Source organism: Anneissia japonica, unplaced genomic scaffold (genome assembly GCF_011630105.1).
Source record: "Anneissia japonica isolate Jap-2015-1 unplaced genomic scaffold, ASM1163010v1 scaffold1005_len2656397_cov198, whole genome shotgun sequence".
In the NCBI taxonomy this organism is placed as follows: Eukaryota; Metazoa; Echinodermata; class Crinoidea; order Comatulida; family Comatulidae; genus Anneissia; species Anneissia japonica.
The window spans coordinates 848,321-865,636 of record NW_022683792.1 but is presented as its reverse complement, the minus strand read 5'-3'; the positions used below and the strand labels follow the sequence as shown (position 1 = coordinate 865,636).

At 31.9% G+C, this 17,316-nt stretch overlaps 1 protein-coding gene across 8 annotated transcripts in view; it reads left to right on the top strand.

Moving 5' to 3' along the window:
* Positions 1 to 17,316, top strand: part of LOC117101751 (ly6/PLAUR domain-containing protein 6-like) — a 46,330-nt gene that overhangs the window by 21,064 nt on the left and 7,950 nt on the right. For 6 of the 8 annotated variants that reach the window (XM_033241804.1, XM_033241814.1, XM_033241795.1 and 3 more), the window contains one exon: positions 3,944 to 4,146. The exons of 1 other annotated variant lie outside the window; for it this stretch is intronic. The gene's annotated coding sequence lies outside the window, so the exon portion shown is untranslated. Of the gene's footprint in view, positions 1 to 3,943; positions 4,147 to 15,815; positions 15,949 to 17,316 lie in introns of those variants that run through there. One more of the 8 variants, XM_033241843.1, reaches the window with a different exon arrangement.

Below are 17,316 nucleotides of genomic sequence, written 5' to 3'. Positions count from 1 at the left end.
TTTCAAACCATGGGCTCCCAAATTGTTGTGTGAGCACAGGTCCTTAAGCTGTAAAACACCACGTCTTAAATATTAACTGAAAATACCTGCATTTGCTTCCTTGTTACCTCTCTTTAAAAAAACTTAATTAGGGTTAGTGAGTGCCCTCTTTTTGAGTAGAGATTTATGTGTATTTCTCTAGGGTCAGTGCGAAAATGATTGACATTAAGAGATTTAATTTGAAGTATTTTAGCTCCTTTCCGCTCTAATTCAAGATTTCACACCATTTTAATAATTCCACCCCAGGTATATTTCTTGGTTCTTAACCACGTATAATTTCTTTACCAACACCATGGAGTAAGCAATTGTCAGATGAACCATGAATATAATTATTAAGTAAATTCATTAGTCTATGAAATTCTTAATTAATGCTTAAGTACTAGTTATAATTGCTTAAAGCGGGGATTAATTTGAGGATAATGTCCTGCATAGTATGTGACTTAACATGTATCTCAATCAAATTTGGTGTTGGATTTTGTTGACTAAAATAATTGAATTACGTTCATTCTGTAGATAAACATTGAAAAGCGTGAAATCTATTGATGTATTGTGTTGTGATTAGAGACAGTGTTTTCACAGCACTTGGCTGTAAGGTCATTTATACAACAATTGAATAGCTAAACAGAGAATTATTTTCAACTGTTTTTAAGCTGTGCTTTATTATTATTGCATTCTTTTTAGCATAAGAAAAAAATATACCTTTTGATAAATAAAGGAATGTCTGGTTTTAGGGATAAAATATTGATGTAATTTTCCACCAATTAATTATTTTTATTATTTGTTAATATTTTTTTAAATGTTTTTAGAATTTTTATTTTTTGTTTTATTCACATCCAACAGTAAGTTGCTCACAAATTTCAGGATAAATGATGCTTTATAAACCAAGTCTCCTTAAGGGAATGGAGTTTGGAGTTGTTTTTAGTTGTGAGAAAAAGTCCTGCTCTCACAAAATCACTTTTGGAAATTTTTACCAAATCTCAAGTACTGTAGATCTGAATTTAAATCTAAATAGGCCTACTGATTTATGGTGCTCATTATATTCATCTTTGGAAGAACAACAAAGTATTTCACTTTTTCTGTCCCATTAAATTAATAACCATTCAGATCAACAAGAGGTACAAGAGCGTAGAAATGATAAAATCAACAGTAAATTTAACCAAACAGTTTCGCAAGCTAGAGAAAATTGAGAGCTGAAATTGAATTACTCTCGCTGGCTGTGGTAGATACAGTTGAATGTTATGGCCATTATCATGAATTACTGGTAGAACTGTATAAACAAAACGTCTGATATATTGCTGTTCTTCCATACCTGAGTATAAAAGGTTAGTAGTAGGTTGACATAGAACAAGTACTACATAGGAATACCTAAAAGTTTCAACTCATACGACTGACACATTAATAATAATGATTATAGATGGATTTATATAGGCAAATGAACGAGGTCTCTATGTTCTCAATAATAGGTAAGAAGACAATGAAAAAAAAAGGTTGCTGTTATATTTTAATATTATTTTGTTACATTGGTGTCCCACTCTTCTTACCTAATGCCACTCATAAAACTTGTTTTTCTTAAATTAATCTTTTCACTGAAGTATTCTAAAACATAGTAATTTCATCAACTAAAAAGCTACCTAGTTTTTAACTACAGAAAGTTGTAAACACGATAGTTAAAATAATAAAGCTAATGTAGACCCACCCGGGGGCATCACTCCTCTTTCATTAGGTATAAAGTAGTTATTTTAATGATATAGGCCTACTGTAGTAATATAGGCCTACTGTAGATATGTTTCTTGATCAAATTTTCACACATTTTTCTTATTAAATCTGTATTGAATGGAAAATGTGATGTGATTTCCCATCAGTGCTTTCTTAATGCCTTACAATTTGCACCAGGAAATGTATATAAGCAATCTTATGTTTAGAAATGTGAAATGTTATGATTTATTGCTTTTAACAAATGTTTGTAATATGTGTATAATATTAAAAGAACAGTGGAATTTCTATTGACTGATATATTTATAAGTAATGGTCAGTTTGGGCTCATAGCTCAAGATGAACATCTGAAGATTGAAAAATACTCACAATAAATTCATCAATTTCTGAGTTGTTTCATACTTTTAGTACCCTAAAAGTTTAACAGATGTGGCAGCTAGGGCAGTGCAGGATTTGGCAGTAGGGGGTGCGTGAGTGTCTAAACCACCATGGTGGGGCTGAGGTGTCAAAATCTGGAGAATATGGACCTCTAGGTGCCAGCAAATTGCACTCTCCTTAAAAATCTTACCAGTAATTCATATCAACAATACAATACAATTGTTTTTCTTAATACAATTCAGGGGGGTGTGATCGCACTGTCTGCACCTCCCCCTGCATCTGCCCAAGGCCTTGGGATATGTGCCTCCTCAGTAATCAACTAATTCCTCAAAAATAAAGCATCGACTGAGACGTCTTGGCCCATCCTGTGATTTCCCCTTCCATTGTAATGGCTTACCCATCTTGAAATCACTTATGCCCCCTAAACTGGAGTTCCTATGAATTAAGGAACAAAACAAAAAATAGTGTTCTGTAACTTCCTATCAAGTTCATTATATGAACTTTTGTCCAAGTGGTTGAATGTAATTTAATGCAAATGAAAAAGAAGAAGGATTCTTGTGTTTTCAAAGGAAGTGTGAAATCATAATTATACTTGCACCTGTTTTTCATTTTGTTGATTCAGTTGCATTTTAAATTCGCATTCTCATCACTTTTAATTAAGAGACGCTCACAGAAGAGGAAATGTAAATACAGTACATCACTATATAGTTTGCTATGTAGGCCAATTTTTTTCTGTTAGTACCTCAGCAAACATTGTAAAAGTTGTAAAATTTTGAAAAATAAAATGATAGAATGAGCCATTCCTTTGTTTTTCCTTCTTGTCACCATAAGACAGGCATTGAAAACAATTACTTTATTTACGTTTAAACTAAACAAAATATGCTGATCATTTTATTGCAATAATACAATATAAACATTTGAATCACATAGTAAGAATATACCACTTCTTTTTGAGAGTTTACTGAAAAACATTAATAAAATACTAGTAAAAATGGATTCAACTATTTAATTAGATATAGTAGCATACGAGGGAGGGGGTGCTTGTACCCCAAGGTGCCTGTACCACAAGGTGCCCTCTTCACCCACTGGATACATACTAATCAAAGAAATTTACTTGGGTGGTTAAAATCACCTTAAAGGTATTAATTTCCCTTATTTTCCCATTGTGCCCTTCCCAATTCCATCCCCATGTCAATACTCATATGGACATTTATTAAATGATATAATTATGAATTAAAACATGTGGTCTAAGGATTTTGTTTAGTTTAGTTTTAATTTTTAATATACTTTGATATTTTTTCCATGATGACTTACAGTACTCTTTGATTTAAACGTATGAACAACCACTTTGACTTAACATATTCAAGAGTCCATATTTATTATAAGGGTGCTTGATCTCCATCAGTCACTTCTACTAAAGAGGATGATATGACAAGATATAAAAATTGTTTTCATATTGCAGTATCAATGTCAGAGGGAGTGCTTTTAAACCGGTTTTAAAGTGGACCGAAAGTACTGATCACAGCATGGAATCATCAATTAGTTAACCCCTGGTGTGAATATAAATTCCTACAGCAATTGCATTTTTCCAAAAGATACATTTAAAATTTGTAAAACTATCTGAAGTTGTAATTTAGCAAAAGAAATAACAGATATCAATTGTCTAAATAATTGACACGTATGAAGTATACTAGATTTAATTAAGAACTAGCCAAATCCCCATTAAAATAGTGGTTGAGTCCACCACCTCCTGTGATTTTCGTACAGTACTGGTACACTTCACTTATCACATCTTCAACTGTTTTAACCACAGAGTACATTACTGTACTTGAGCGCTTCACTACAAACCTACTTCTCCTCAACATTATACTGCTGACAGGAATCTCAAACATCCAGTCCGGGCCACGAAGCGAGACCTCAAGGGAGGAGTTGAAAGCATATTTACCTGGATTTGGGACCAACTACTTTTACGTGGATTTACTAAGCTACCTACTGAAGTGCAAGACTATCTGCAAAGTAAATATTGAATTTTTTCCTACTTTTTTTCCAACTACTACAGAATATGATTAAAATCCAGTGTTTCAAGAATTTATATGGTGCTTCTTAATGTATATCTGATTTAGCTGAAACTGTAATGCATATTTATTAAACTCTGTCAAAAAAGCATGTCCAGGATTTTCCTCTGGTATGATTTTTTTTCCAGATTTATAACTGATTTCAGAGTTTACTGTATTCTGTCTTGTCAGGTACTTGAAAAACTGTATTGATTCAGAATTTAGAATTACTGTGAACACATTAACTATGTTAGATTGCTAACATGAAGACTGCTTCTATATTATTCTTTAATTATAAATAGTAAAGCATGTTTACTTTACTGTAATGACTACAATATATTCCATCTTATTCACTGACGTCAGAGTACAGGCAGAATTATAGCTATTAGCTGCCTCCTTCTTTGTTCTATTATTTAGCAGAATCCCCCAGTGACCAAGATTTCTGTACACCCCCTTAGGCTGCGGTAGCACATTTTTACTGCTCGTCTAAGATCCTATTGCATTGTGTATTACATACGCATGCATTCAAATTGCAATTCAGTTGATTTTCTTAAGTGAAAGTCTGGCAAAAAGAAAAACAACAAAAAGATTCCTTGTAAAACACGCAAGTACATCTGCAGAACATAATAAAGCCTAATAAACTATGCAACAACATAGAAAAAAGTTGACATTGAGTTGATGATTATGATGAAAATGACAAAATAACAAAAATGGTAGACCTATCATTCAACCCTATTTCTACCCCTCCTGTTATACTCCTACACTTTCGAAGCCTGGTCGGCTTTACCCCTCCCCCACCCCATATGATGGCCCATTGAAAGTTCTAAGAAGAGAATAAATCATTTTAATCTCATTAATGATAGGAAACTGTAGGTAAAAATATATTATGGAGGTCTTCATACTCATTGGATGAACGAATGTTCATACATAATTACATGGACACCATAATTACATGGACATAAGGTAGATAGATGTGTTTACTAAACATACTAACACATCCATCTATTACCCAATGTCATTGACAGTTTTGATACAACAACTACTGATATGATTTATATCTTAGAAACTAAACATTTAGAATAGGGAATTGATTGCAGTAGTTAATACCAGACCTACGGTATACCAATAATTATTATTCTGTCCTGTCAAGCAGCTGTATTGTACTTGTATACATGCATACATGGAAAATGGTTTTGTTCCTAAGCATGATAAACACAGAAATACGTTAATTACTATACTTAAGCTACACTACACGGACAGGTCAATCATTATAGGACATACTTCTTGCCCCAATGACCGGTGAGAAAAAATGTGGTTTTCTGTTTTATATTGTTATGTGGTTTTTCCAATTTTACTATACTTTGCCAAATAGATAATTAAAAATACAAATACACAACTTCCAATTAGAGACCCTGCTAATTCAAGACCACTTTTTTATAAGAATCAATCAATCTTCAATCTTTTAACACAAAGTTAAATAATTATTTGGAGATTGAAGTGTAGGATGAAATGAAGAGTAAGTGAAGAAGTGATAAGATAAGAAGGAAACTAAGTATCCTTTGAGTAAAAGATAATTGACATGATGAATATAAGAAGGATGGTGATAAAAACATTGATGAAAAAGAGATGTTCAGCAATAATAATAAAGAGGTTAAAAAATTGATGATAAAAACAAGGACGACAACAATGGTGATAACAATTCAAATGGGAAGGATGATAGTGACAACGATAATCATTAAAACTGTATGATTAAAAGTGAAAAGTTTGAGTAAACGAAAAAAAAAATATAGGAAAGAATGTTCTGTCAGGTGATATTTTATGTTTAACACAAGAAGAGTCTTGTTATCTAATAAATCAATTAATTAAGTTATGTAAAGTAATTTAGAGTATGGATACTATTACTTAAATTTTTTTGACAAATAACAGTTAAATTGATAAACCATGCTACATATTTTAGGTATTTTATCTCTCATATCCAAATCCTTAGGTCATGTTGGACCTTACTGTTGCATTGTTTGCTGTCACAGTTGTTGTCCAGATTGTACGTACACATGTCCTTGTACGTACCACAATCTCCAGCGTTGATTGAACAAGGAGGGGGCTGATTAGTACAAAATGGTTTGCATATCAAAACGTGCAGGGTTGCAATTGCGTGTGATGTTAGCTTAGCGTGTTGTAAATTGAAGGCATATTTGTAGGTGTACAAATTGGTGTCTTGTAGGTTTTTGCAGGGCTGTACAACCTACTTGAATTATGCTCTTACTGATGTCTGTTACTGTATTATGATGGCGATGACAGGAGCTCTAATTATGTGTATAGTCTGCTCGTCGGCATTATCGTCGGACTGGTTAGGCTCCTTCAGTTAAACCATGGATTACTAGTTAATGGAAAACAGTTTTAAGTGTTTTTCTTTCTGATACACCAATATGTTTCTCAAAACCCATTAAATTGCCATTAGTTATAATTAAATTACAGTATATTAATATTACTTACAATATTATATTTTTAACATGTATTAATAATTTTAAGTAAAGTGTTACAGATTCATGCAATTAATTTTAACTTCAACTATTAAATATTTAAACCAATACTGTATCTATATTGAGCTGGGAAAAAAACTCAAGGTAATTTCATCTCCATATTTTCACATATCATATATCATACCTAGAGTAGGACGTTTTTTATGGAACCTACTATTCTATCCTTCAGGTCAGGTGAATCAGGTCAAGTCCATATGGTATAAAAAATAAGTTGTTTTTTTTTTCTTCTGAAAAAAAAAGTATTTGCTATTTTAAAACCAAACTTGAGAAAAATAAAACAAAAAACACACAAACAAGAACTAAACCTATATATTACTAGTAGGTACCTTAATTTTGTTTCCTTTAGTTTATAATTACCAGAATATTTTTTATCAATCTAGTAAATGCATTTCTTTCTATTTTCTGTGACAAACAAAATTGACTTTAAACCTACTTACTTGTCATTTGTTTGTTTGAAACATTTTAAATGAAATAAAGAATATAACAGGTGTTTGTTATAACTTTTCATGACAGTTGAGTTCTCTTGACAACAACATCAACTCTAGCCCATCAAGATAACTATGATAATAGAAACCCTTCATAAGTACACCCTTCGAAAACTTAACACAAATATAATCAACGTGTCTTGACTTGTAACTTATCACAACCACAAAAAGCTTTCACTTAGTTAAAAGAAACTTTTTTTATTCCAAAGTGTTAACCACTTTTAATAGATTGATTTTAAACCAATTTTTAGCTTTTATGAAGATGGAGTGGTTGTCAAATAATAATTGGAAATGGTAGAAGAATGAAAAAAAAAAGTCACATGGGGCCTATTCCAAGATACCCCTGAGCGGACTATTATCACACATTCCATTCAGGAATGTGGGTTTGTATTTCAGAGGTTGGAATATAGTATACAAACATTTTTTATATTTATTTAATATAATACAGTTACTTATTTCCTGCCCTAAATATGGCTGTATACCTAATTATTTTTTTTTATCTCATAGGCATTTATTTTGTGTTGTTCACAGTACAGTAGAGTCAGTTAAGTCTGTTATACTCTAAACTGTGTATACATCTTATTTTTATGTATTTTATCTGTAAATTTATAAATATTTAGTGATTCTATTTAAATGAAATCTAACAATTATATATATTCAAATAACTGTAATTGAATGAATATGATATTAAATTAAAACAAATTATAAATATCAAAATTGAGCCATATTGAATCATAAAACTGTCAAGATACTATATACAGTAATTGGGTCATGTCAGCTGTGGTTGGTTACTACCACATATGCCTAAAAATTACTGTATGATTGATCAACACCACTGCACATACTATGCAGCATAGCACACTTCAATAACCATAACAACAGCCGCTGACTCAAAGATGTTTTGTGGGACCAATTCATCTCTATTTTGATGCCCAAAACCAAAAGCCCACTGCACCTCACCAGAGGTGATTAAAGTTGAATTGTCTTTGCGTATTGAGGATGACATATTAGGTTTTAAGTACTGGGCTTAATTGAGGGTGCACTCTTAATGAGGATTTGATGATCCATTAGAGACAGCCACTGGGCAGCCCTACAAAGTGGAATGAATTCCCAAAGTTTAACCGTTTTGCAACAATGACTCCAATCTAAAGTAAGCAGTGCATTCAGTTACTGCTCTGTTGTCAAAGAAGTCTGATATAAGGATCCACCTGTTCACCAGATATTATCGTTATAGCGACAGGATTCAGACTTCATGGTAAAATTTTAATTTCTTATCTATAGGATCTTATTTCCACAGGCCTATTATTAATCTTAAAGAGAGGAAGAGTGATTCATTACAAATTTCTCATAAAATCTTGGCAACACATTTTTTGTAATATTCAATTTCAATGTTGTAATTTTTTAAGCATAATTTCTTTCATATTTGTATTTTTTGCTTTCAATGGGATTAATGTAGGGAAGCTGCCTGGCTTTTATGATTAATCCTGATTGTGGAATTTTATTTATTTTCAAATTATTTTTCTTTTTGTTTTGTTATGGAATAAGTGTAATGAATGCTTTAACAAGGCTAGGATATTAAGTATTTGCTTAATGATTAATATTAGTAATTTTAAGGCAACATTTCAGTCTCTGGTTGGCTATTTCATAGGTTTCACTGTCTCTCTGACAGTTTTCTTCAGTGACCTGATTATTTGAACTTACATTTTGTTATTTGGCAGTCACCTGACAGTGAAGGCATAGATGACCATAAGGTCTAAAAGTGTATAGACTATAAAACATACCTTAAAATACAGTATTATGCAAATTAATCAAGAGTCAGCAAACTGAGTAAAAATATCAAATATTAAAAGTTAAATGATCAAAGATGCTCTCCATGTACTTGTTTCATCAGGAGTGCACCCTCTAATTTTGGGGTGGTTTCAGGGTTTGGTTTCCAATTAAAGGGTATATTTTATGGTAATAGACTGAAGATTGTTGGTGGTACAGTACTAATTTTGATTGCAAAGTGGTCTTGAATAAGGTCTCGGAATGAGGGTGTCTTGAATTGGAATGTGAACTGTACTGCACTATTCACTGTGCGCTATCTCTATTGTAAAGACTAGTAGTAGCCACTTGAAATAGTTCCTGCCTCATCAATACACGCTACAATATTAAATTAAATATATGATGGGAATAACACTTGACTGATACTAAGGGTGGTTCGCTATCATTCTTTCGGTTTATGCACATTACCCATGATCTGATTATTCTAATGACATAATATTGTGATAATACCTCCTTGTTGTGACCTATGATACACGATGAAGGTCCTTACCTGATTTAATAACACCTGTAGTGCCAGATGACATTTCCATTGCTTTGAAGCACCATAAAATATCATGTTTAAAGCATGGAAACACCCAGAGGCTTGTTACAGATAATTTGTTGCAATATAAGTATGAATTTGTAGGGTTGTAGCTGTAGAATGAGAAAAATAAGGATGGGTGGTAGACATTTTAAGGGTGGATAGGTGACAACGTTGATAAACTCTAATTAATAAGAGTGAATTTTAAGGATGGACAAAGGGGTTAATAAAGGTGAGTAGAGGGCAATGAAAGTACCTTTATATTAGACTGGGTGGAAAACTTACTCACCATAACGACATCCCTGATTTGTATTTAAGGAGGGCATTTTAATTATTCAATGTCATGATTTTCTGATTAAATTTAATTGCTGAAATAGTTTTTTAACTAGATGTTTTATAATTTAAAAGATAATTCTTATTATACAGTACTCTACCAAATATACTTTTCAGGTCGACATTCAATAAATTTGTATTATTGCCAGGAAAAAAAGGTTCACAATTATAGCAGCTTGTAAATTGTTAGATGAAATTGCTTTTTACAAAAGCCTAGTGAGTCAAATATATAGGTCTACCGAGAATGAATTTAATAGAGAGTAGTAGTAATTATTCATGATTTGTGTCTACAGGGTATGAATGAATGTTTATGTAGAGAGTTACCCGTATGCCTATATATTATTCATAATTGTGGACAAAATAAATTTTCATTAAAAGACATTTTGCTGGCTTAGTTCTAAATTGAATGTTGTATGGTACTATAGGTTGAAGTATGCTGCATAGGATAGAAATGTTTATATGATCCTCTGACACCTGCAAGTTATGGTGAAGATGTCTCAAGCTTTATCCCTGATGTCATAAGCGTTACCTGTGAGGTCGTTATGTTTGATTATTTGTTCTGTCACATGTACGGGAAGCCAACATGGATCCAGGAGCTTGTATATTTAGCATGCTCTATAATCCTTGAAATCCAGTTATCAACTTGCTGTTGGAACACATGATAGCAATTACTCTATCATTACATCTTCTTCAGTAAACATACTTGCGTAGCTAGGCCTATTGATATTGGGAAATAAGGTGTTGAAGATTAGCATTTACAATATGAATTGTAGTAAAGAATAAGAAAAATGATAGGAATATTTTTATATACTTACTTTTGTTTATAAGACTAAATTTCAATAAAAAATATTAAGTAGGCCATAATAAACATAATTTTATTAATTTGTTTGGTGCTTGAAGAATTAGGAATGTCAGTAAACAATTTTTTTGTTATTATTATAAAAACTTGTATAATATTAAAATATTTCTTAAATATACCAACTTGTTTAAAATTTAAAATGTAGTTTTTTTTTTGTTTAAATTTATTAACTTTGGTTTAATTATAGCTAAAAACACTTTTAATTATGATTTAATATTTTTTTAAATAATATTTATGCCGAAAATTGTTTAAGAAAAGTAATGTGAATTAATAGGCCTAGGGGTGGTTGTACTGGATATTGAACACATTCTGTTGTTATGTACACTACTTACATATTTATTTAGTTTGCCCACTGATAATAGTACAGATGTGTGTCATTGACTTTAACATCATTGTCATAAATTTATTGTCATTCAAATAGTTTATAATTATATGTAGTTTTGGATGATAGGCTCATGAAGGACTATTCAGTCAAGCAATGCCCCTAGGAGTGTCAATCAATAAATACTATCTATAGGATTAGAAATACTGAAAAGTACAACTGCCTTAACCACATAAAACCTATATTTCTATAGGCAATACTGCTGACAAATTGGATCATCTTAAGCTTGTCTTTAGAATTTGCAGAATCACCGAAATATTCCAAGCTATATTTATTTGTAACAAAGATATACCGCGGTAAACCAATAGCCCTCCAGGGTCTCGATCCTCAAATGTTCGCACTTACTCCACACGTTAATGAAATTACAAGAACATAAAACTGACTAAAATGTCCATCAAGTATTGCTTGTTTGCTTTGCAAACATGTGCATGATAAACTTACCTGCTTTTTTTTTGCTTACTATGATCGCTTTTCTTTGTAATTTCTTCCCAAATTGTGTTTACCAAGAAGTAAATTTTTCTGTTACTGTAATTGTTGTATGTGCAAAAGGGAAAATAAACTTTGATTTTGATTTGATTAAAGGTTATGCATTCTTATGTTTTATGAAAAAGCATGAATGTTAGTATGAAAAGAATATATAAGTTATGAAATTAAAATGGTAGTTTGGGTGTGAATTACTGCAGTTAGAGTTTAAGATAATATAATAAATATCTTTTAAATTTTATAATAATATTCAAATGTAAAATAGATAAATTTATTTTTGGTAATTATTTTGTTTAAGCAACATTAAGAAAGACTTTTTTACACCTTGTTGTGTGAATACGCCACTCACCAATGATGAAGATTTTGATGTATTATTAAATTTATGTTTGGACTGTTTATGTACCTGTTGCCATGAAAAATAGAATTAATATCTCATAAAAACCTTATTCCTCCCTCATAATTGTATAGGTCTAATTATAAAGCATTTATCAGTTTGGTTACTGAACTGTTTACATTGCAACATCATTCACATTCTCTATCACCATGTGATAGGATCTCAGGCAAGGGTCAAAGAGTTTCCACTGTAACTATTTTTACCTCGCACATTTTTTTTATTCGGCAATCTAAGTGGAAAGAAAAAAATATAATTTTTTTTTTCTACCTCCTCTATCAAAAATACAGTAGATATAAAATACTCTCACCTTAAGTTAGTGCAGATTATTTTTGAATACTGTAACTGTTTAGCCATATAAGATGGCTTTCGATATTGTTACTGTTATGATATATTGTGTTCTGTTTAACAAATAATGTTTGGCAGGTTGACAAAAGGATATTTAATCATATGCAAGTTGTGTTTGAAATTCAATAGTTTTCTTTATTTGTGAAAAATAATCATTGGTTTAAACCTGACAGATTTTGTGAAATTAAAACCCCAAAGGTCATTAACAAAAAACCTCATCATATCAAATGCAAGAGCACATGATATGACATAGCAATAAACGTCAGAGTGTTGCCATAGCAACCATAATGCAGGTTACTTGAGGTCATACATGTTAGTCATCTATACTTCAGAATGTATTCTTTTTAAAATCTGTTGGAAACTTGTTTTATTAAAATTCATCAATTTTTATTTAAAAAAAAATAAATTGAAAATTATACAAATTTGTTAAAGGATTGTTAATAACAAACTTGTGCACTGTCTAAGCAAATATCCCTTCACCAATGGTGGTTCCAGAAATTTGGGGGAAACACTCTCTGCTACCTGCTGGCGCCACCACTGCCTTTCCCATGAAAAACACACGTAAGACGTTTTAGAAAGTCTCGGTACAGGCTCAAGCAGGGCACTCACTGTGCCAGACGGCCGTCGGCCGACACGATTCTATGGAGGATGCAATGCCACAAAGCGCACGTGAACGGATTGTTTTGTATGGTGATGTGTTTGGACAATTCCAATCAGTAGACAGCATCACGTCGTCTAGCGCTCAAGAGGAACAAAGTTAATTCATTGTACAATGGCCGTACAACCGTCGTATGATGTAGTGAGCGTCTGGCTTTTGTGAGTGAACTTAAGTTCTTTTTGGTCGTTAGAAAAGATTTACAGGTATTGAACCCAGTGATTGGAAGGCAAGCATCTTAACACCCAAGAACCTCCATTCCATATATGAGTATGATGATATCAAAAGCGGTTTACACATTTCATTAGGCCCTACTGTGCCTTGTAAGGTGAAGGTCATTAACCTGAAGTACTTTCATGATCAAGAATTTAGTCCCGTAAAAAAACCCAAGCTCTGTATTCAAAGTTTTTGTACTGCCAACTTCCATTGGGAATTCTATCACCATTGTTAATATTCTATTTGTATTTATGTAAAGATGTGTGGAAGGTAGCTGTTAATAAAAATTAAGTGAAAAAATGATAGTTGCGGTATTAATGGTAGATGCTTGGTTTCCAATGCTTACATAGAACAGATCATTGTGTAACTTTACGACAATAAGCCTACGTCAGACTAAGAACATCAGCTTTGTTTCTGTACTTTTGTACTTAGAACCAGTAAAATTTTGCCCAGGCTCAGTGTTCTTATTTTTTTGCAAATTTCAGGCTTAAAATGTTCTTATTTTTTTCAAAGATAGAAAATTAATAATTATACAGCAGTATATACTGTATTTATTTATTTATTAATTCTTTGTATAGTCACACTAACAAAAAGAATTTTACTGATTTATTTTATTGGTTTCTCTAGTTTTTTAAAATAAATCTCATTTGCATTTTAACTCAGCCTCAATTTGTTCTTATTTTGTTCTTACAGTATTTGTGAAGTATTTTCAGCCTCAGTTTTCTTACAAAATGTGTAAAATAAACCAGTGTACCGTTACCTTTTTAACATCAAAAAGGTTAACTATCAAGTATATATTGAATACTTGAACATATCATTTTTATTTGATAAAATTTTAATATTATTTGGTGGTTTTTTCCTAATTTTAAAACGAGAACAAATGTATAAATAATACGGAGACAGTAATCTTAAATTGGATTCACCACACCAAGATCGCTAGGTCCTAAGGCTCATACATGTTCATACAAACAATTGCATGAATTGTCTATAGGTTAGAGCTAGACATCAAGGAATCATGATGGCTTTGCCAGGCTCACTGGTCCCCTAGGGCAAGGCTCACCTCACAGGGAGGTGGGCTGGTAGGACTAAGGCCAACACCCTGGTTCAAAAAGTAATATGATGGCTTTAATTGACGTGCAAATGGAATTAATCATATCATAACATGTTCAAAGGATGTGTGTATATTGTGTGTATGTTGCATTGAGGAAGGTTATCAAGATTAGTTATATCAGCATTAAAGGTGAAAAAATATTGCAAGGTTAAAAAAGCAGTGTGCTTCCCACATTGCATAGGAAACATGATTAAAAAAGAATGAAGAGAGAGAGGATTAGAAATAATAAAGCAGACAGTTATATATCATTCAAAGACCACTTTTTCAAATATATATATATACACAAAAAAAACCTAGAATACCCTACAAATACAGTATGAATTATGCTCATATTTAAAAGGGTACAGTAATCAAAGTTATCAATTTCCAATGAGACACATATGAAAAATTTTCTCGTTCTAATGTTCAATTAAAAGCTAAAAACTTGCTTAATTAAACAAAGTAAGAAATTTAAATTTTTGAATTTTATTGTTAAAATTGACACAAACAGGCATGATGTCTATAAAACCAGGCTTAACCCATTAAATTTTATTATGTATTTCAACTGCTTAAATTTTTGAAGAAATCAGTCGAGTTAGAGCAAAACAACTTTAGTGACCACACAGGAGGGTCAAACAGGTGACCAGTGGTCTGCTGACCCTCAGTCACTGCCAACTACACACTCTGGAGAGATATCAGCTTGATACAACAGTCCATTATAATGTCAATGAAAGTCACATATAAACTAGATTGGCAGGGAACAACTGCAGAAATCTTTAAAAGTACTAGATGAAAACAATGAACAAATGTTACTGTATGGCTATCAGCAAGCCAGTCACTCCACACTCCTTTAAATTCTTGTCTGTGATTGGACAGAACTTGAGATCCAATCATGTATCAGTACAAATTAGAATTATAATGATCTCAGAGTAAAATCTCTTTAATGTAGGGCTATATATAAACTTTATGAAACTAATACTGAATCTATGAAACAAGGTTCAGAAATCAAACTAATTCCAACTCACAATCTTGAATTATATACTTGATATACAGTGATTTGTTCCCACATTTATATAGTTAAATTGCGATGACATGTTATCTAGTGATAGTATAATAGAAGATGGATTCATCTACTAACATAGGCCTAGTTATTAAGTCTTCAGATTTCACCTATTTGTGTGCATATGATTATATAAATTAATGACCCCATTGATGTAAGAAACATACATTAATGAGAATCTCACCACCTTTATATTGCCTATTTGCTTGAGGGTTTAATGAAATGCTGGCACATGTGCTTTGAAGTCCCTCATAAAACCCATTCTTAGTGACATTTATTGAGCTAGGTTCTAAGGACATAGCTATAAAACCGCTTTCGAGTTGCCCTCTAAAATCGCCATCAAAAAAGTAATCATAATTAAAAATGTGAATGCTTTCAGAATGTGTTTTGTCTGCCAATAGTAAAGCCTGGAATGTTGTTGAGCTCATGATATTTATCATTCGGATTAACCGGTTCTAGTCTCCTTGATGAGCATTCTAGCTGAGAAAGAGAAGTTTATAAGAAAGCACATATTATTAAGGCCTACCAGTATGTGATTAAAGCAGTACAATTAAGGGATATTCTTTTCTCGTGCATATGTAAGTACCCATGTTGATTAGAGGGTTATGTTAGTTGCTACATGTTTAGGCACTACAGATAGATCTGAATAAAGACCTGGAGTAGGGTATGTGATACATGTGGGTGAATAAAACTGCTGATTGATTGGGTTGAAGTGATGCAGGGGTTGATCCAGCCTTAATATTTCTGAAAAATATTTATTGAACACTTGTCTCCTCATTGTTTAAAAAAAAAGATGTGTTAAGAACACTAGTTGTTTTTACCTTTAGTTTGATGTTTCAGTTGTGTGTGCATTTGTCAGAAATATGTGTGAGAGGATTGTATTCGAAAGATTTTTTGAACATTTATGAATAAACTTATTTTTCATAATTTAGTTGAGTATTCTTTGTATTTCTGTAAGTGAAAATTTCTTTCTTGTTTGCCTGTTGGAAATGGGGGGAAAATTAAGATTGGTCCTTAAGAAATGATCATAACTGCTTTCTGATTTAAGATGTCAAACATGTTGTGGTGACTAGGTCTGCAAGTTCCTAAGATATATTTTGGTTTGTCTTTAATCCATGTTTCTTGACCATCTTCTTGGCAAATATGCCTCAAATTTTCTATCCAAAAAGTGATTGAAAATGATTAGGCCTATTGGTATTAAACATATTGTGGCTGGTAGTGCATTGTAAGGCATCGATAAAATGTCTATGTGAACAGTTTCACCTCTTTTCTTTTATTTCTATTAAGTAAATTTTTAGTCATTTTATCATATCCTTTATTTTTGAAAGCCAGTCCCATTAATTCTTAAGTTAATACATTTTATTGTAAAAGTTTGTGGTAATTGATACTTTTGGTTGAGATATTCTGATATAGGCTATTCCACACATTTGAGGCATGTTGTGGCAAAATGGCTAAGTTGTAGCAAAAATTGAAATTTAAGTTATTGGTATTTTCAGATACCTGAGTATGTGGTCTTTAAAATGAGGGGTAATTCATTGAAATTGGACATTTCAAGCCTAAGTTGTTGGAAAGTGAAAGTACAGTACTCTTAGAATCAAGATAAACATGATTTTAAGTAATTGCCTTTCAAAGTTATTTGTGCATACATTGTTTAATAGAATGAACTATTAAAATAACGTTAAATAAACAACTTGTTGACCACTTCCAGAACTAATACTTTGGTATATGATTAATAAGACATTAAACTGTTGATCTATAGTGAAAAACAAATTTGGATTTTTAGGCAATTTTTTGAGCTCCCATATTTTATAGCTCATTTACTCAATACTGGCCTGTGCGACAACTTAACCATTTTGCCACGACATGCCTCATTTTTTCTGCATTAATTTCAAAAGTATGGAATGTTCGCATAAACAAGACAAATGCCATTTGAAATTTTCAATTCA